This window comes from Ciconia boyciana, chromosome 1 (genome assembly GCF_034638445.1).
Source record: "Ciconia boyciana chromosome 1, ASM3463844v1, whole genome shotgun sequence".
Lineage (NCBI taxonomy): Eukaryota > Metazoa > Chordata > Aves > Ciconiiformes > Ciconiidae > Ciconia > Ciconia boyciana.
In genome coordinates this window covers 20102186-20121567 of record NC_132934.1, presented here as the reverse complement: position 1 = coordinate 20121567, position 19382 = coordinate 20102186, and positions in this window count along the sequence as shown.

Genomic DNA, 19382 nt, shown 5'->3' with positions numbered 1-19382 from the left:
ACTGGCAGGTAGGTTAACTTATATCTAAGCCCAAGTAGAACCTACAAACTAAACTTTCTTTTGACCTCAGCCCAGTTACAGTGTGAGTAGGGACACGCTGACAACAGTCAAGTTTTCTCCAATACACAGCTGCCTCCAAGGCTGACAGTAGGGCTCATGCCTTCCTCCTATTTAGCCATTAACTCTGGGAGAACTGGACTGAATGTTCTCCCCGACCACAATTTCTGCAATTTTTGGAATTGCCTGGTGTGAACACTTACATCTTAAAACTCCTGCTTTCTGTATAAAATCCCCTAAGTCTTGCAAAATAAAGAATTTTCTTCACTTCTAAGGAGGTGCATTAACACTGGAATATTGCCTGCAGTGAATTTAACATTGCTTTGACAATGTCAACACTGATAAAGCATCTAGTTTACTGTTTGGCTGCAACAAGTGCATGCTTAGTCATCTGGCTAGAACAAAATCTCTCATTTTTCTATCATGAGGAAGATGAGCCTGACCTGAGCATGTAAGTTCAGGACAAATGTTCTCCAAATGTTCACTAAGATTTTTAAGAAAAAGTAGGTATCCAACTGTCTGTGTCACAGGGCCAAAGACTTGTCCTTCGATATGGACAATCTTGAATAAACTGTGCAGAATGCTCTTTGGTAAAGTTTTAGCAGAAGATGCTTTTGGTAAAGCATCTAATAATCAACACTCGATTTACTGGGTGCCTTGTGTTCCCCAGGAGGGATTGTGTCTTCAGTAACATTGAAGTCCCATTGTGGATTTAGCTTGTTGCATTTCTATAATCATTAACTTGAAAAGGACTAAAAGGGATTATGAAAACTGTCAAACTCACTCTATTAACAGAGACAAGGATGTCCATAAAGAGACTATTCTGAAGATGGGGCATCTGTTAATAATGATTTTCAGTGCATTTTATGTTTTGAGAATATCCCACAAATATGTTTCATTCAGTAATGCTACCTTGAACCTAAAATGCAGTTTTGTGCACCATTCTGTGACCAGAATTTCTTATTTTTCTATGACAGGAGAAAGACCAGAAATTTGAACTTTATACTTTAAGTTTCTCCTACTAAGAAAAGAGACATATTGCATCCTTCCTTGGATAACAGTATCAAAAGAAGTGATCCTTAGAAATACTTCAGTGATTGGCATTAGCAAGGCTTTGATATGTACTATTTATACAAAAACCTATTATGCTTCACTTAGTTCCTTTGATGTCCTTGAAGGAGATGGCACATAATTCCCCATGTAGAAAATGTGCACAGTGCCTTATAATGAATAGGAATATTTTCCTTTACACACTGTGGAGTGTTTCATGTGCAGTCACTAAGATCTATGCTGGAGTTTGAGAGACTGCAACATGATGGTAACCTTGCAGTTAGGAATGAAAGTAAACTGCTAGTTAGGTTATGGGCTTGGACTTCAGATCTCCTGGCTCTGCATACTCCTATTTATGACAAGTATAGTAATGGATAATCAAAGATTGGACAAGTATGATGATGAAGTATGGTATTTAGCATGTGTTGGTTAATGCACACTTGTTTGGTTGTCCATTATAAGATACTTAACCAACATTTGTAATTTCAAAATATCTCTCAAAATTCCCCTTGACCATTGATCACAAATAGGTGCTAACTTCACAGACTGACCAGTTTTGTTTGTTTGTTTTTAATATCTATCATCTGTGCATGTGAGACCAAATAAGAACAAGTGGCACAGAAAGTTTTCTCTCTTGGCACTACCAAATGTCAGCAGCTATCCCCATATCCTTTTATTGTGATGTCTGATTTATAAACATTTGCTAATGATTCACTAAACTGTTTTCTATACAAAGTGGTAGAGGTGACACACGTGACTTCAAATATTATGTTGTGTTATTACTATTTGAAAAGCTGGTGATCAGTTAGCTGTGCAGAAAACAGTTGTCTTAGAGTAAAATTAATGTTTTGAATTCCAGTAAATTCCCAACTGCCTTTTCTTTCAAAGACTCTCGAGAACAGAGGATGTCAATAGTTAAACAGAGAAACAATAGGTGAGAGACTGGGGATTACTTAGGAAGCTTGGTGAAAAAAAAAAAATGATGCTGCATGAATGTATGATGGAAGTACAGAGGGATGATGAAAAGCTGCAAAATATATAAACTGCAAAACATATCACAAATAAGTTTCTCAGTAAGTGCTAGAGAATTTCTTCATAATTGGAAGTCTTTGTTATCTTCCAGTGTATTTGGGGGAAGCTGTGCAAAGCATTTTGCTTAGGCTATGTTTTGGTTTTGCTTTAATAACCCAAATGGTGCTGACTTCACGAGATGTTTCCTCAAGAGATTTCCCACTGTATATGCCTGAGATTACTATGATGGATTGTGATTTACTGTATACTAAGTGGGACCTCTCAAGTGCTGCTGTATTCTCATGGAGGTTAAATGGTATTCAGTATGGAATACTGTCAAAATTCAGTATGGAATACTTGTCAAAAATAAAGCAGCACCCACCCACCCACACTTGCTGTGGCCAGCCTGTTTTTGCTGTCAGGTTGGAGCAAGCCTCAAAGGATGGAGACAGCAGTTTGTGAGTGAATACTCTGACGCTGGATAAAATGTACTGGTGTGACTTCAAATTTTTAACACATTTCTTAATTCTGCTGCACAAAAATGGCTGTTGGAATTAAAAAAAAAATCCAAACTGTGAAGTTATTAATTCTATAATTTGTTAACTTACTATATTTAGGGTGCTCTTAATTATCAGTGGAGCACTTGTTATTTGGTTTTTAACAAGGAGCACTTGTTATTTGGTTTTTAACTTAATTTCAGAAGAATCCTACAGTATGAAAAGCAAACCATTAATTCTTCTATATATATCTATGCTTCTAGAGAATGCTTTAGAAGTTTACTTTAAGTTATTTAATTTATAAATAAATATTTATATATATGTTTGTATTGTTTATTTAGATAATATATTTATTTTTTAAACATAAATATTTATTTATTTTATTGTTGTAAGAGTCAATAAATCAGTTACAGTACAAAACAAAGACAGATGGACTGAAAAAATGAAAGTGTAATTAAAATTATTTTTTAAATAAAACATTGACAGTATCTAGAGAAAAAACGTTGCTAGCACAACTGTCACAACAACTTGAACCTGAATGGCTTTTGCTTGACTCATGTCATGAAGTGATTCACTTCATTATTATTTTTAAAAATTCTGTCTGACACTATTGACATATCATGTCCTTTGAGTTTCTCCCTTTTATTCAGAAATCAAGGCAAAAAATTCACTTCATAAAATATTAATAGATGCAATATTGTCTCTGACCTTACTTGATCAAAGTGGTTAGTGTCAAAGTTTAATTGCATTTCTTGTGTTTTGGTGACATCTCTGAATCTTTCATGGATTAAATAAATTATTAGCATCACAAGAAAATCTCAGACAGCCATAATATAAAGTAGGAAAATTCTGTAAACTAATACTTGAGACTTAAATGAAAATTTAATTTATTTAATCTTAGTCTTTTCCTCCAGCTCCTAGTAAAGAAGATCAAAGCCTGAATAGCTCTATGAGACATGAATATTTGGTGTTTTTATAGCTGGACTTAGAAAAAGAGTCTACCTTAATTTGAACAGATACGGTGATAATCTTGAGATCCCAAAGATTGTTTGCTCCTTTGGATTTTTTTTGCAAGATTGTTGCAGACCTTGTCATTTACAGTCAGAAGTCAGTTTCTGGCCTTTGTACTGAGCAGATATGCTGACATTCAGCACAGTTCTTTCTCTTCAGTGAAAAGGATTCAGTTATTTTGTTTCTGTCTTTATGTAGTTGGTTTCCTTCTGTAATAATTTTATTAGCAGTTTTACTAGTATTGTACTCTCCCTTCTAATACCCTTCTGGATCTATGGTCAACTGTGCCAGTCTTCCTCAGGCAGTGGTGGCAAGTTGTTACAATGAGCCATCAATGTCCTGAGGTCTTTGTTGAGAAGAGTATAAAACAGGTGATAGAGTCCCTTTCTCCTCAGTCTTGGATATGTTTGAGTTTATTTTTATATGTTTCCTTGCCCCAGGCTGCTGCCTTCTGGCTGCCCCCAGCTGAGTGTAAGCATGTCCCCACAGCCTCCCCAGGCTCAGCCCCGCACAGGGGCTCTTGTTTGTTGGGCAGTGACTCCTGGGTTTGCCAGACCCTTCCGATGGAGGCACTGGCAGAGCTCAAGCTCAGGCAGGGGAGGCAACAGGCACTTGGCCTCGAGGCAGGTGCTGAAACCAGCTCAGCCCAGCTACAGCCAAGGTGAGCCCAGGCCAGCCCTGAGATCTGCGTTCTCAGCTCAGGGTAGAGCCCATGGCTCTGCTAGGATGGCAAAATGTCATATTCACTGCACTACAGCACCACATGTGGAACTCATTAAATGCTTACCTTTTTGTATTTCTAAGGCAATTTTTTCACTGGAGCTTTTCAAGGGTCAGCTTTACACTGTGGCTGCACAAATCACCATGTCAGTGCAACTGAGGGAGCAGTGAACCATGGTAGATGGGCAGGGATGAGAAGCCACAGGCAAGAAGATCACTGTAATAAGAAGCTTTGAACTTAGAGTGGCCTTGTTTCTGGACAGGATGTTTATACCTTTGTACACTGTTGGGTTTTTGGAGCAGGCTTCGTGGAACTGAAGCAGCCATCAGCAATGAATGTAACTCTTTCCCTGCCAGTTACATGAGAACCATGTAATTCATGAAAGAGGCTGACTTCTCCTGCATGCCACATGAATTGTGAGATGTAGACAGGCAATGATCTAGAGTCCAGTCTAACAGAAAACAATGTCTAATGCATTCAGCAAGACATCTTAGGTGATCATTTGTACCACACAAGACTATTATCTCCCTTGTACGTGTACAGTGCTCCTCTCCCCCTTTGATGATTTAATCATTCATGCGTTATGGGCAACCTTAACCATACAAAAGGCTCAAATATTTCTAAGAGGTATGTCTTTGGAAACTGCATCAGAGAGGGCATTCCTGCAAGGACAGAAGCATTAGTTACCCAGAGAAGTAAACAATCCAACAAAAGTTACTTTTGATTTATTTTTGTTGAGAGCAGCTGATCAAAGCAGAAGGAAGAAAGGTGCAGAATTCAGGGGGAAACTCATTCAGAGACACATACACAACCAGACACCTAAACCTATATGGGTCTTGGTTACTCTGCAGGCCAAACCAAAGGTCCATGGAGAACTGAGATTGCTGCAGCAGGTGCGTCCCACAGCTCCAATTCAGTGTGTGTGTAACAGGACAAATGTCCCCAGCAGCTCCTGGATTCTGCCCTTTTTTGGGCTTCTAGGCTGCCATATCATGCCCCCACTAACCTTCTGGGCCATCAGGAGGATTTCTTCTTGGGGCTGGCTGCACTTGCACATCCCAGCCAGGCTCAGCCAATACATTTCAGGATGGAGTCCTTATTGGAGCCAAGCTTGGTCTCACCAATTCTTCCTCATTCATGCTGGGGAGCTACAAATTTACTTCAAGCTGTATGGGAAGATGTGGACATCTTTGAAGGAATTCTCAGCATAGAAGTAATAGATCAGTAATAGCAAGTGCCAGAGACGCCATATCTGCAGTCTTCCTCAGAGCAACACCTCTATAAGAGGAGTGACTCTCAGTTCATTGATATGATAGGACACAATTTACTCTGTAGCAGTCTGGACCTTCTTGAGACAGGACAAGTGACCCTGCTAATTTTTAAAAGACAGCATTTAGGTCCAGCGTCAGGACTTCTAGAAAATATAATACTTCCTGCTTAAAAAAACCCCCAGTAATGTACATATAATATGTACATATATGTTTTTCTATTTTTGTACAAAATACAGTACAAAATACATTACAAAATACATTACAAAGTACAAAATACATTAATACAAAATGTACATACAATATGTACATATATGTACATAAAATGTACACATAATATGTATAGATTTATGTATGTGTGTATACACATACATAAACACACACTCATACACACAGCAAAATTGAGACAACTCAGTTTTGTCTTGAGATATCATCATATGAGAAGTTCAGCAGGACTCACTCTAGTAATGGACCAGGAGGGACAGCTTTGTCTCTCATCACCATCCATACAGTTGATTACTTGCCTAGAGATTGTATGGCAGAAACTTGAATTAAGTTACTTCTTCTGAAGTCCTTCAACTAATCAGAGATGAAGGCTGTTCTATTACTGAATATGCCAGTATCTGCTGACATATGAGTTGTGAATGGATGGCAAAGTGCATAAAGCGTCATGTTAGATATTTGTGATGAGAATGAATCATCCTGGGCCATTTTAAACAAAAATCTAGTGCAATCATAAGTTCTTGGGAAAAGTCTCGAGAACAAGAGACATGGAAAACAATACATTAATTTACCACTGTCTTCACAAAGGTGTTGATTCATTAGCAATGCTTTCATGGGAATAAAGCTCTGATATGCTTCAGAAAGATTGCTAGTGGGTCTAGACTGCTCAGTCAGGAAGAATAATATTATTTCCCCACAAGAAGAATCTTTTGTCACAGTCTGCTCATGCTGAAGAATGAAAAGAAATCACTCCAGCAACCAGTTTCTCTTCTGGCCATCTCTTCAGACTGAATTGTGCCTTTATTGGACCACTGACAATCATTTCTGACCCGAAGAGACCAATCAGGGAATGATTCCAGTATCAGCTTTTAAGATGGAGGTGAAAGTACTTTGACTTTTACATCAGCAGCCAGCTCATCATATCAATTTTTCTGGCTTGCAAACAGCTATGCAATCAAAGGGACCACCTCTGTAGTCATCGGGATGTGACTGGCAATGTCAGCTTGTCTTTCTCTAGCACATACTTGGATCTGTGTGAATCTCTACCTTATAACTGTAGACATCATTTAGAATTTCAATAGCAAGCACTCATCGCGTGCATAGCTTCATTCAGTTGGTGTCAAAGTTCTTGAATAGTAGATGATAAGCACTTCATTCCCATCTGGTTATGTGTAACAGAGATTGACTCCAATGCCATAGACTGGAACATCACAAATGATAATCAACAGAGTCTGTTTGTCATAGTGGATGAGTGGAATTGGATGTCTGTCACTTGCTCACATTTTTGAAATGCACTTTGTGCCAGAAAGTCTATTTGCATGGAACTGTCTTTTCAAAGAAGCAGAGAAGAGGTTTGGTGATCATTGCTTTTCGTGGCAGGGAGCTATAGCAGAAGTTCCAAGGAATATCTAGAGACCTTGTTTGTGTTTGACTGAGATAAATTAAAAATTGTCTTCACTTTTTGCTGTGAAACATTTATGTATCTATTTAGCCTCTTTCTATAATGGCAGTACTTAAGAAGGTGATAATCTATTAGTCTCTCCTTTGCTTTCACTGTTGGTGGGGCCCTCCATGGGCTGCAGAGGGACAAGCTGCGTCACCATGGTCTTCTCCATGGGCTGCGTGGGAATCTCTGCTCCGGCACCTGGAGCACCTCCTCCCACTCCTTCTCCACTGGTCTGGACTGTTTCGCATTTTTGTCACTCCTCTCCCTCACAGTTCCAATGCAGTGTTTGTTACACTTTCTTAAATATGTTATCACAGAGGTGCCACTAGCATTGCTGGTGGGCTCAGCTTTGGCTAGTGGTGGGTCAATTTTGGAGCTGGCTGGAACTGACTCTGACATGGGGGCAGCCCCTGGTGGCTTCTTACAGAAGGCACCTCTGCATACCCTCCACTATCAAAACCTTGCCACATAAACCCAATACACATATCTAGCTGTGCTTTTGTGAAACTTTTATTCTTGTTCAGCAGCTGTGACAAGTTTTCACACATGACCTCCTGCTCTTGGAGGCAGCTCAATGGTTGTCGCTGTTTATCCTGAAACTTCAGCAGATGATTGCCATTCTTGTGACCAGAAATAGCAGTTGTGGTTGTGTAACAGAATACATAGTGCTGAAGTTCATCAAGTGAACATAATTCCATGTGCTAACTAACCACATGAACAATCACACATAGGTAGGACCACCTGCTTTTCCTTGGCTGCTACTAATTAAATAAAGTGAGAGAGGGAGAAGATGTGCTATCAATTCTTTCTGCATCAATAAGAAGCAACCTCCTATGCACAATTCTTACTGTCCAAAATGAGTGTAGCAATGGACTGTCCTTGAGCAAATAAAGCATGCACTCTCACAGGACGTAAAGCAGACAATGATGTTCTACCATTAGAAAAGCACAAAAACACAGTTAAAGGCATGCACTACAAAATAGATGGCTTTCCTCCTTTCCTTGCTTCCTACTTATCTTCTCAATATACAGCTCACTTACGTGTAGTTACTGTAACCTCTATAAAATACTGTCTTCCAACACCATGTTTACCTGGTAAAAGAAAGTTCAATTACTAAAACAACATCACCTCTAGAATACTAAAAGTTTTTAAATTTTGCAGCTGTTTGTTGGTTTGTTTTGTATTTTTTTTTTCCTGCAGTCATATGAGAACTGTTTTCTTTACTGAACAATTGCTTTTTTCAACTAGTCTATTCAAAAAATAGAAGGAATTGGTGAGAAGGCTTCAGAAATTCTTTACATCCAGTTATCACTTAACTGAAAGATTTTCACTGATTCTCCTAGGCTTATGCTTGGTGGATTGTACAAACATTTGAATCAGGGAGCCAAGTAGTCATTTTTGTACTCACACAGCCACGAATACTGGGTCCATGTGTTAGAAATACCTACCATGTGGTATATTTAAAAAACATTTCAGTATTTCAGGTGCCTTTTCATCAGGGATTCTTTTTTTCAAGCAACAAAATTGTGCATTATTTCACTCTGAAAGTTGATATTTCAGTATGTTTTAATTCTTTTGAAGAAACAGTTTGAGAAAGTAGATATGCAGAGACATTTAAGTATAAAACCTAATGAAATGAAAATAAAATTAAAATTTGAATTGTGAAATTTAATTTAATATCACAGATGCCTAGAGTATTCACAGAATCATTTTAAGTGACTATCTATTTGTTCTGTGGTTCATGTCATGTATAGTTCAGCGATGCTAAAAGCATTTTTGTATATTCTGTGAGCAATTGAAAACAGCAGTTAGTGCACCAATAATTGCTAAAGTGAATTACTTGCAGACACTTCTCTATGGGCTAGAGCAAAACCAAATAGAAACCACTCAGTGCCTGCAAAACTTGATGTGACCTCAAAATCTAAAAAGTGTTATATGGCCACATTTTAAAAATGTATAGTTTTTCTAGAACATGAGTTCAATGTTTGAGCTCTGTTTCTCCAGTAACGCTGGATAAACAGCTCAGATCAGAACGCTAGTAATCCATGTAGTATCACATGGATAAAATATAGCTAGTCCTGAGGATAATTTTTTCCAATTATGTTTTATTTGCATAAAAGTCATTCCAACAGATATAGACACAGTTTCTCAGTTTCTCAGTCAAACACCCAAAAGGCTGCCCTTCCCAATCTTCCCTGATACCAAGGCCTACACCTGCAATGAGTAAAAGTGCTTGCAGCTATAACATTTTTATATAAATTGAATCTATAATCTTCAAAAGTAACCCAGATTCTATTTTTTTCCTAAGCATTTGTTAGTTTTAAGTACACTTTAGATATATTTGTATAAGTTCGCGCTCATGCAACTTAAAGACAATTAGGTAGATATAGGAAAGGGAAGTTAACACTAGAATGGTACTTGTCAACTGGCTTAAAGTACAGTGAGATGTAAGTTTTGACAAAAATACACAGTGCTTGATCTTAGACCTCATTGCTTGAAGACATATTTGAGTAGACTTCAGTGTTCATCTTGAACCTAGATATATACAATTTTAAGACTCTATATTATCTTGCATACTGATGGAGCAATATCTAATTTCAGTTTTATTTCCAACTGCATACAGTATTTCATCTTGTGAATGTAGAGATTCAGCTTCTACTCTCACTTCCAATAGAGGGAGGGTATGCCAATTACAGAAAGAACCATTTTTCCTGTGTGTACAGAAATACCATAAGAACAGTGAAAGAAGTCAGCATAGGTACCAAAAAGATAGATTCAATGAAAACAAGAGAAATTAAAAAGAGAAAGAGAGAAAGAGGGAAAGAGGGAAAGAGAGGAAGGAAGGAAGGAAGGAAGGAAGGAAGGAAGGAAGGAAGGAAGGAAGGAAGGAAGGAAGGAAAACCACAGTGTGTTCACATACCCACTACTAGTAAGAAAAACATGAAATAAAGACTGCATTAAAAGGTTATTAGAAAAAACTGTCCAAGCATACACACTTTTTAAAATTGAATCTATAATTAAGAGTGTTTGGGCATACCTATGTTCTAAGGTATGTGTTTTGTAAGTCTGGTGTGTAAGAAAGAAAAAAGCACAGCAATGAAGGGAAAGTAGAACTGATTAAAATAACTTGTTACTTCTGTTGATTGACAACTGGCAATTTGGAGAAAAAATAATTCCCATTTGAATAACAGACTAATGAATTTTAAAAGTATTTCAAGCTCTGCAAAACATCTTTGATATAGCTATTTCAAAATGAGATAGAACTCTCTTAACTTAAAGCAAATTAGATTCATTTTTTTCTTTTGAAAATGTAAAATATATATATATGCTTTGCTATTTCATAATTACAAAATATACAACCAGTATATGAGAGGTTTCAATGTGGCCAAGTCTTTATGCATTGTAGCAATAATGCAGAAACATTCACCCATCATCTCCAGTAAATTTGTGCCTCCTCCCTCCCTCCCCCCCCCCCAAATAAACGTGCATGGGATAAGGAGGGGAAGAGGATTGCAGAGAAACTATGAGTGACTGACACACAATGTGTTTACTTAGTCAAAAATTCATGAAGTGTTCAGTGAAGGCACCTACGTCAAAACAGGGTCAAAGGAAAGTGCCATGGTCTGGCTGAAGGAAACAGCACAATTCACATTTTGGTGGAGCCAGAAGCTTCCTATTTGCAAGGGTACGTATTCCTGAGCTCAAACTCATGTCTCCCACTATCTTCATTTCTGTATAATGCAATGTTGTGAGACCTTTCTATTCCAGACAAGTCTCATTTAGCTGCACCCACTTAGAAGCAGGCAGAAATGGAAGTCTGTTTAGCAACATCAGTTAGCGGAGCTGTTCTGCTCTCTAAACTCCTGCTCATGTTTCTTGACACTCTAGCAGATGCATTTGTAATTGGTATTTAGTAACAACAGACATTAAGTCACAGTTTTATATTTGTCAAAAGGCTTTTTAAATTTTACAATACCTTGTCTCCCCAACCAGTTATAGCTTTGTCAATCAGTGAAATTAGAGAACAAGCTAATTTACATTTCAGCAAATGTATTAAGCCTTTTGCAAAAGTATCTTTGTAACTCAACCTTAATTTTGTCCAAACTGTTCCATAGTGGAATATCATCAGTCAGCAGATGCTGTAAAACTAGTTGACACATTGTTGAAATACAAAAAAGGAAATACACTCTCTGTGCTGTATGGGAGATGAAGTATGTATGTGTACAAAGTGAGACTGCAAAAATGTCAGGATTGAAGTCAGTACTAGACAAAAACAGGTGATGTGAATGGGAGTGAGCACAGAACTCAAAGTAAGTAGGTGTCCAGAGAGGATACACGTGCTAGAAATTATTTCTGTCACTGAATCCTAAATCACTCATAGCTGGATTGGGTGTCTGTGTTTCTGTCTCTATATATATATCCAGAAGCTGCCTAGATGGTAAGAAACTGTAAAATAAAATTGGAGGAAAAGGCAAGTACCCATACTTAAGCCAACAAGATAAAAGTATGTAAAAAGAGGCATGCAAATAAAGAGAAAATTGATGTAAGAAAAAGTAAGTCATTAAAAATTAATGAAAAGAATTATAAAAGGACAGTTACTTACATGGTTAAGATGTCAAATATAAATTTTAAATTAGTGTTTAACAAGAAAAAATAAGGAAAGCATTTTGCAAGTCATGAAAAGCTCAGAAAAAAAGGCTTTTCAAAGAAGAGTCATGGAAATGATTAAAGGGATGAATGGACTTACTTATTAGAAAAGATTAAAAGGATAAATGCAAAGAGTTTAGTGAAGTAATTAGGTTAGGGAAAAGAGAAGGACATAATAAACAGCTACAAACATCTGAAGGCAATAAACACCAAGGAAGGAGAGGAATAATTTAGCCTGATACAAGTAAAGGAATTAAAGTTAAAAAGGAAAAAAAAAATTACACTGAGCAGCAGAAAAAATCCCTCACCTATGAGATGAAAAAAGGTGGAAGTGGTGAGAGTCTATATCTAAGGGTAAGTAGATAAAAGGACTTGAAAATATAACAAAACAAAACAAAACAGCAACAACAAAAAGGTAAAGAATTAGTTCTAAAGGACAGCATACAACTGTCTGACTACAAAATTTGCATTCCATGGACATTGTTTACCTTCTAAAAACAAGATATTTTAAAAAATAACTGGAAAGATTCTTTCAAAGATCATTTTCTCTACTTCTGTGTAAGTCTTTATCAGTTCCTGTCATCTCATTGAACCTTTGTTGACTGTTTGGTGTGGAAAGTCCTCTGGGAGAATGAAGAAAGCTTCCTGTACAATCACAGTGAACATCTTTAAGGCATGACAAGCCCAGAGAGCAAATGAGCAAGAGTTAGGTTTATTCCCAAGATCACAGAGGAAGCGATCAGCAGAGGGAGGTATGAGAGGCTCCAAGCTTGATCTTCATCTTGCTTAGTAGCAAAAGTTAGGGCTTTATGGAGTGGCAGTGTCAGCCTTTCAGATATGGATTCTGCTGTTCCATGACCAGATGTACTCCACAGTTCTTTCTGTGACTCTTTCCTTTATACCTTATCTTCGCTCTGTCCATTTCTTATGAAGTTCAGACTCTATCACATTCCCTGTTGTTTTCTTTCCCAGCTCTCCTCTTTTCCCTGTCTTCTTGCCTCTCCTCACAAATAATTTCTTGCAAGTTTCCCTTTTCTTTCCTTGCAAGCACACTAACCACTCTCTGCCTCCTTTCCACCATTATTTCCCACTATAGTCCTTGCTCCTGCCTCCGTTCTCTGCTCCATCTCCCTTAGCAACCCTACTGCTGTTCCAACAGTGACATGGAATAAATATCTCAGTCTTGCACTCCCTCCCCTAAGCTGCCTTCTCCTTCTTCACCTTCTGAATTTCCTCATTCAAAGACAAGTTCTTGTGGTAGGAGGAAAAGAGGGGCCAGTGCATATTTTTTCTATGTTATATGTGGAATACTGTACCAACCTATATAATTTCTAGTACAATATAAAAAGTAAAGAAAAGATTCAAAAGGCAAGCCACGGGTCCAATTTTAAACAGCAATTTTCAAGCTCCTTTTCTGATTTTCACAATAAGGTATGTCCTGAGACACTTTCTAGGACTTCTTTTTTGGGCAAAGAGGAAGGCAGGATTATAAAGTCAACAACCTCGTATTACCATGAGTTTTAACTGAAGAACAAATAGAGTAGCTCAGTTATTAGAGGATAGTCATGCACTGGCATGGGGCTGAGCTCTAATCTGTCTTTCTGTCTGTAGCTTCTGTTCCCAAGACATTTGATCCAGTGGTAAAGGCAGCCAAATATATTCCTGCTGTGTGTTATGGTTCCCTGATGCCCTCCATCAATCCTGATGCTCCTTTTCTTAGCTAATGGAGGTTGTTACACTGTCTATCACTATTCAGACTTGCATTTATATTTTAAAAGCATCCTAGGTTGTAGTGCTTTTAAAAATTTAATGCACACATTTAATGCTTATCTTCCTATGGAGAGATTTAAGGTATAAAATAAAAACAGATATAAAAAAGGAAAATTAATCATCAGTGTAAAGATACCTTCTCACCTCTCTAGGTACAGAAGGGTGTTTTTTTCTACTTTTGTTCAGGTGTACTGTAATACTTACGACAGATTTCAGAATTATATATGGTAACTTTTTAGGAAATTACATACATACATTGTTAAGATTGATTTGTTAGTTGATGATAAGATCCGTTTTTAAACAAACTTTAAAATAAAGAACATCTTCCACACTGCCCGACTAGCTTGACTGTCAAAGAGGCCACACTGGCCTTGATATGCTACATAAAAGAACTAGAATGCCTTATGAAAGGTTCCTAAAATATTCTGGCTGTTCCCTTAGTTTGAGCAACTGGAAAATATCTGTAAGAATGCCTCACAGAATAATTACACACAAAGTCTCTCAAATTTGTTTCAAGTACCATAGCTGTACAGTTCCTTCCTTGAAACTCTGCTTTGCGTAATGTAGCTTTATAAGATCCTTATCCTAAGCTTCACTGAAACCCCCAAGGGAAAAGACACTGTAAAAGTAGTCCCTGATGTCACTTGCTTTTGAAAATGGTACTCAAAGTATATAAACCAGATGATCACATTATTTTTTCACTTTGTCTGAAATTACAAATCTAAATTAAAACTAATCTTTTGAGTTTCCTGATTGAAGTGCTGTTACTCAGTTATTACTCTAAAAATCCTACATTTATAGCTCAGAAATGGTTAGCCTTAGTCTAAGAAAAGCAAAGTGTGCTCATGTGCTTTTTTGAGGGAATGACTGTTTTTGTGGAATTATACTAATATATGTATAAATATATGCGTGTGTATGCAAGTGATTTTCCATATGATGAAAATAATTTTAAAAAAGTTTTACTTTGCATTTTCATTTTTTAATTAGCATTCTTGATTCATGAGAAACTATGAACAGATACAGTATTAAGAAATCCCCTAACCCTAAAATCCTCAGATTCTGTTGAAGATTTTAATAATTGCTTTCCTTTCAATTTCCCAGTCTGTAATTTCCTGGTGGCTCAAGTAACCCTTTTTTCATCTTGCTCTTGATTAGTTGACTAATAGATGACTCACAATGTGTATTGGAATGAAAGTGATTTTGCAAGCTGTGGGCTATTTATACAATTTGAATTTCTCTTGAGTTGCCCAGTACAGGTCCATTTGGGAACATTAAGTTGTTCTTAGTGATAGCTTAAGATCAAACTATAAGGCATGATGACAAGTCTCACATCTCTTAAAATTCTATTTACTTACTAAGAGGTGTCCTTACATTCTCTTCTGACTGGACACATTAGCAGATGACAGGTCATGTGCTGAAGAAAATATTACTGTGTAGTGCCACACACCTGCTTGCTTTGATTTGACACTTTAAACATAGTGAACTGTGAATAGAGTTATCAACATCAGCCGGTCCAGCTGGACCCGAATAACACTTGTAATCATCTAGGAATAAGCTGGATGTAGTACAATGAAGCATCAGCGTGAATCTGCAAATAAAGCAAATAAATAGAAAAGTCCAGCAAAGTGGTATGGAAGAAGCAGAAGTTGTGCATTTAGTTTATCAAAACATAATAGATATCTTTTTTTTTGTTTCTATTGTGAATGCATTTAAATGTTAGTCAGATTCTTACAAATTCCTTCTCATTAAGAGTTATACACCCCTGCACTATCAGGAATATCAGCTAAATGTACACTGTATAACTGAATCTATGCTCTGTGTTATCAGGCAGTTCCATACCATTCTATTTCCATAAGCCAGGTCACAAAGAGAGTGCTAATGAAAGTGTTTCTTCACTGAACCACAAGATTCGTCTCTGGACTAGTACATTTTAGACATTTATGTTTCCGTCAGTATGACTCTGATTTGTTCAGGGTCACACCCACTTGTGTCATATGGATCAGAGCACATTCTGGGGACACAAATTATATCTTAAAAGCCTCTTCGCCATCTCAAAGATTTTTTCAGCTTTGGACTAAGCCTTCCACAAGCCTCCTCTGGTGCAGTCAATACATGTAATTAGAAAAACAAAAATCTTTTCACTGCCCTGATAGTTCTCAGGTGTTGCAATGACCTCTTTGAAAGGTTTCTTAGAACAACTTCTTTATGCCTGATATACATAAGAGTAGTTGCAAAATCTAGAGAGAATGTCATTTTAAAGCCGCTTTTAGTTAAATACCTCTCAGATCTCCTGCCAAACACTTCTTTGTGGGACCAGCAGATATCACGAGCTACATGTTGTTCCTCTCTCCCTTTTAATATTTTCGAGGTAGTAGCAGGAAAGCTAGAACATGTCAGAATCTATTTATGAGTGGCTGCCACTACCTGACCTTTTTTATCCAGAGTGTTTTCTAATAAGTAAAGAATTAGCACCCAAAGGGTAACAGTTTGTAATTTTCTGTCTTAACTGTGATATGAGTATTACCCTTTTGAACTCTATCATTACCCTCTTACTCATCTGAAAGTGATACATAAAATTAAAATCAGTAGCTGAGAATATAATTTGTTCCATTCAAGCCACAGGAAAAAAAAAATCCAGTAAGAGAGCTTGCATTTTCAGACAGCGAATTTCAAGAGCATACTGCATTCAGGTAAGTCTTGATCCACCTACATAATAGCTTTGGCTGTCCAAAATAAGTGACAAAGAGTTATGCCAACATGGTACATGTTGGAAAATCCTTCTTTCCATGTCCTTACAAAATTAATCTTATATGACAGAAAAGATACCAAGATGGCAAAGCTTTATGTTTGTGTGTGATATATGTGTTGTCTCAGATACCAGGTCCTATCCCAGTGGTAATAAGGCCTTAATTTTGAAGCAAACTAATATAAAAATGGCCATTGGGGTTTTTTTTCCCAGTATTTAACATTTATCCTTCATGCTTGTATTAACCAGTCTGATTTGTTAACTGGTGTTTCTTTTCATTAAAAAGGTGTAATATTTGGCTTTAAAATTGTTTAAGCATTCATTTTGTTCAAAATTTGAGTCTTCTTAACCTTAAAAATTCTAATATAATCTTTAAAAGACTTTTCAATTTTTTTCCCCCCATAAAAACCATTCACCACATTTTGGTCCTCTCCTGCTATTCAGAGGGTTGGACAAATGTACAGCTGAGAGGCATCTGAAAAATCCAGACTTTGGCCAGGAGTCAGGAACAAATACAGTTACATTATGCTGGGGAATCTGTGCTTTCTAAACAGACTGTCATATGTATTGATGCTACTAGCAGCTCAGTTTTCATGTATCTTTCTCCAGTCAGGAACCTCCTGCAAGACAACAGGATCACAGTGACTTTCATGGACTGACTGATTTATCTTGAGACTTCTCTTATAACCCTCCAAAAATCATAAAGATTTTTCTTATTGCTGTAAGGAATGGTTCTCATTCCTCTGTATTCTGGCATTCAAGAATCCTTAAAAATAAATAAATAAATAAATAAATAAATTGCAAGTGGAAAAATTAAATTATGTACTCTTTTTTGGTGGGTTGACCTTGGCTAGCCTCCAGGTACCCACCAAGCGTTCTATTACTCCCCTTCCTCAAAAGGACCAGGGGAGAAAATAGGACAAAAAGCTCATGAGTCGAGATAAGGACAAGGAGATCACTCAGCAATTACCATCATGGGCAAAACAGAATCAGCTTGGGGAAACTAATTGAATTTATTGCCAATTAAACAGAGTAGGATAATGACAAATAAGAACAAATTTAACACCTTCTTCCCACCCCTTCCTTCTTTACCAAGCTCAACTTCACTCCCAACTCTTTTACTTCCTCTCCCCTGAGTGGCACAGAGGGATGGTGAGGGAATGAGGGTTAAGGTCAGTTCATAATGCTTTGTCTCTGCTGCTCCTTCTTCCTCACACTCTTCCCTTGCTCCAGCGTGGGGTCCCTCCAACAGGATACTGTCCTTCACAACCTTCTCCAAGGTTAGTCCTTCCCATGGACTGCATTTCTTCAAGAACTGCTCAAGCATGGGTCCTTTCCATGGGATACAGTCCCTCAGGAATGGACTGCTCCAGCATGGGTTCCCCATGGGGTAACAGTTCCTGCCAGGAAACCTGCTCCTATGTGTGTTCCTCTCCACAGGCCACAGTTCCTGACATGAGCCTGCTCCAGCACAGGCTCTCCACGGGCTGCAGCTTCTTTCAGCGCACCTCCACCTGCTGTGGCAGTGGATGCCACAGGACTGCACTTCCACAGACTGCAGTGTGGATTAATCTGCTCCAGAGTGGTCCCCCATGGGCTGTAGAGGGACAACCTGCATCACCATGGTCTTCTCCATAGGCTGCAGGGGAATCACTGCTCCAGCACCTGGAGCATCTCCTCCCTCTCCTTCTTCACTGCCCTAGGTGTCTGCAGAGTTGTTTCTCTCACATATTCTAACTCCTCTCTCTTAGCTGGTGTTGCACAGTGTCTTTTACCCTTTCTTAAATGTGTTGTCACAGAGGCACTACCGACATCACTGATGAACTCAGCTTTGGTCGGCAGTGGGACTGTCTTGGAGCTGGCTGGTACTGTCTCTGTCTGACACGGGGGCAGCTTCTGGTGTCTTGTCACAGAAGCCACCCCTGCAGCCCCCCCACTACCAAAACCTTGCCACGTAAAACCAATACATCTTTTAAATAAAAAAATCCATCAAACCAGATTCATAGCTGGTGTAAATCAGCAGTTTCATCAGCAGAAGCAGGAAGATCTGGTATATGAATAGACTGTCAGTGTATATACATGTCTATGTAATGAGCTTCATACAGACTAACTAGCAGTAGTTTGATACAGTATCAAGCCCTATATCAAATATGCTTAGAAGGCTATATTGTATTGAGCCTTTGAAATCAATACTCTAACTTACCCCTCTGGCCAATCATCACAATCCAAACTACCCATCAAGAGGGCCAGAAATAACGCAAGAAAAGGTATGAACTCCTAGTCACTCTCTTGCGAGAAAACTAAACTTCTTCAGCTGGGTAAGGAAGAACCCACAGAGGTCAATGCTGAAAATAGATGATAGATAAAAACACAGCTTTTGTAAGCAGCTGTTGTAAAATGAGAGACTTCTTGGCAGGGTTTTAGTTTCAAAATTAAAGCATAGCAGTCAAAAATGAAAGACCAAGACAAGATTTAAAAACAGCCAGAAGCAATGAAGAGAAACCACTCACATAAACATGCCTAACTGGATAGTTTGGGATTCTTAGAAGAGGTTGGGATTGTTACTTTATAATTCTGGGATATATTATCCATAAGCATTTTGAAATCCATTTACCTCAGGAGTACATGAAATATACACACCACTGGCATTTTTTGCTATACTGTGAATACTTACGGTGCTTATACTACATATTTAAGGTATAGGAACAACATCCACAAAATTGTTTCATTTGTATGTAATGATTATGCGTACAGTAGCCTCTTCCACCAAAATATTTTTATATTAATATAAGATTTTAATTAATTATTAAACAACTGAATTGTTATTATTAATATTATTGTTATTATTAGCATCAATAACAGCAGCAGCATAAAATTAAAGAAAATTCCACTCGTAATAGCTTTGATTATAGTTTGACAGGCCATGCGACAAGAC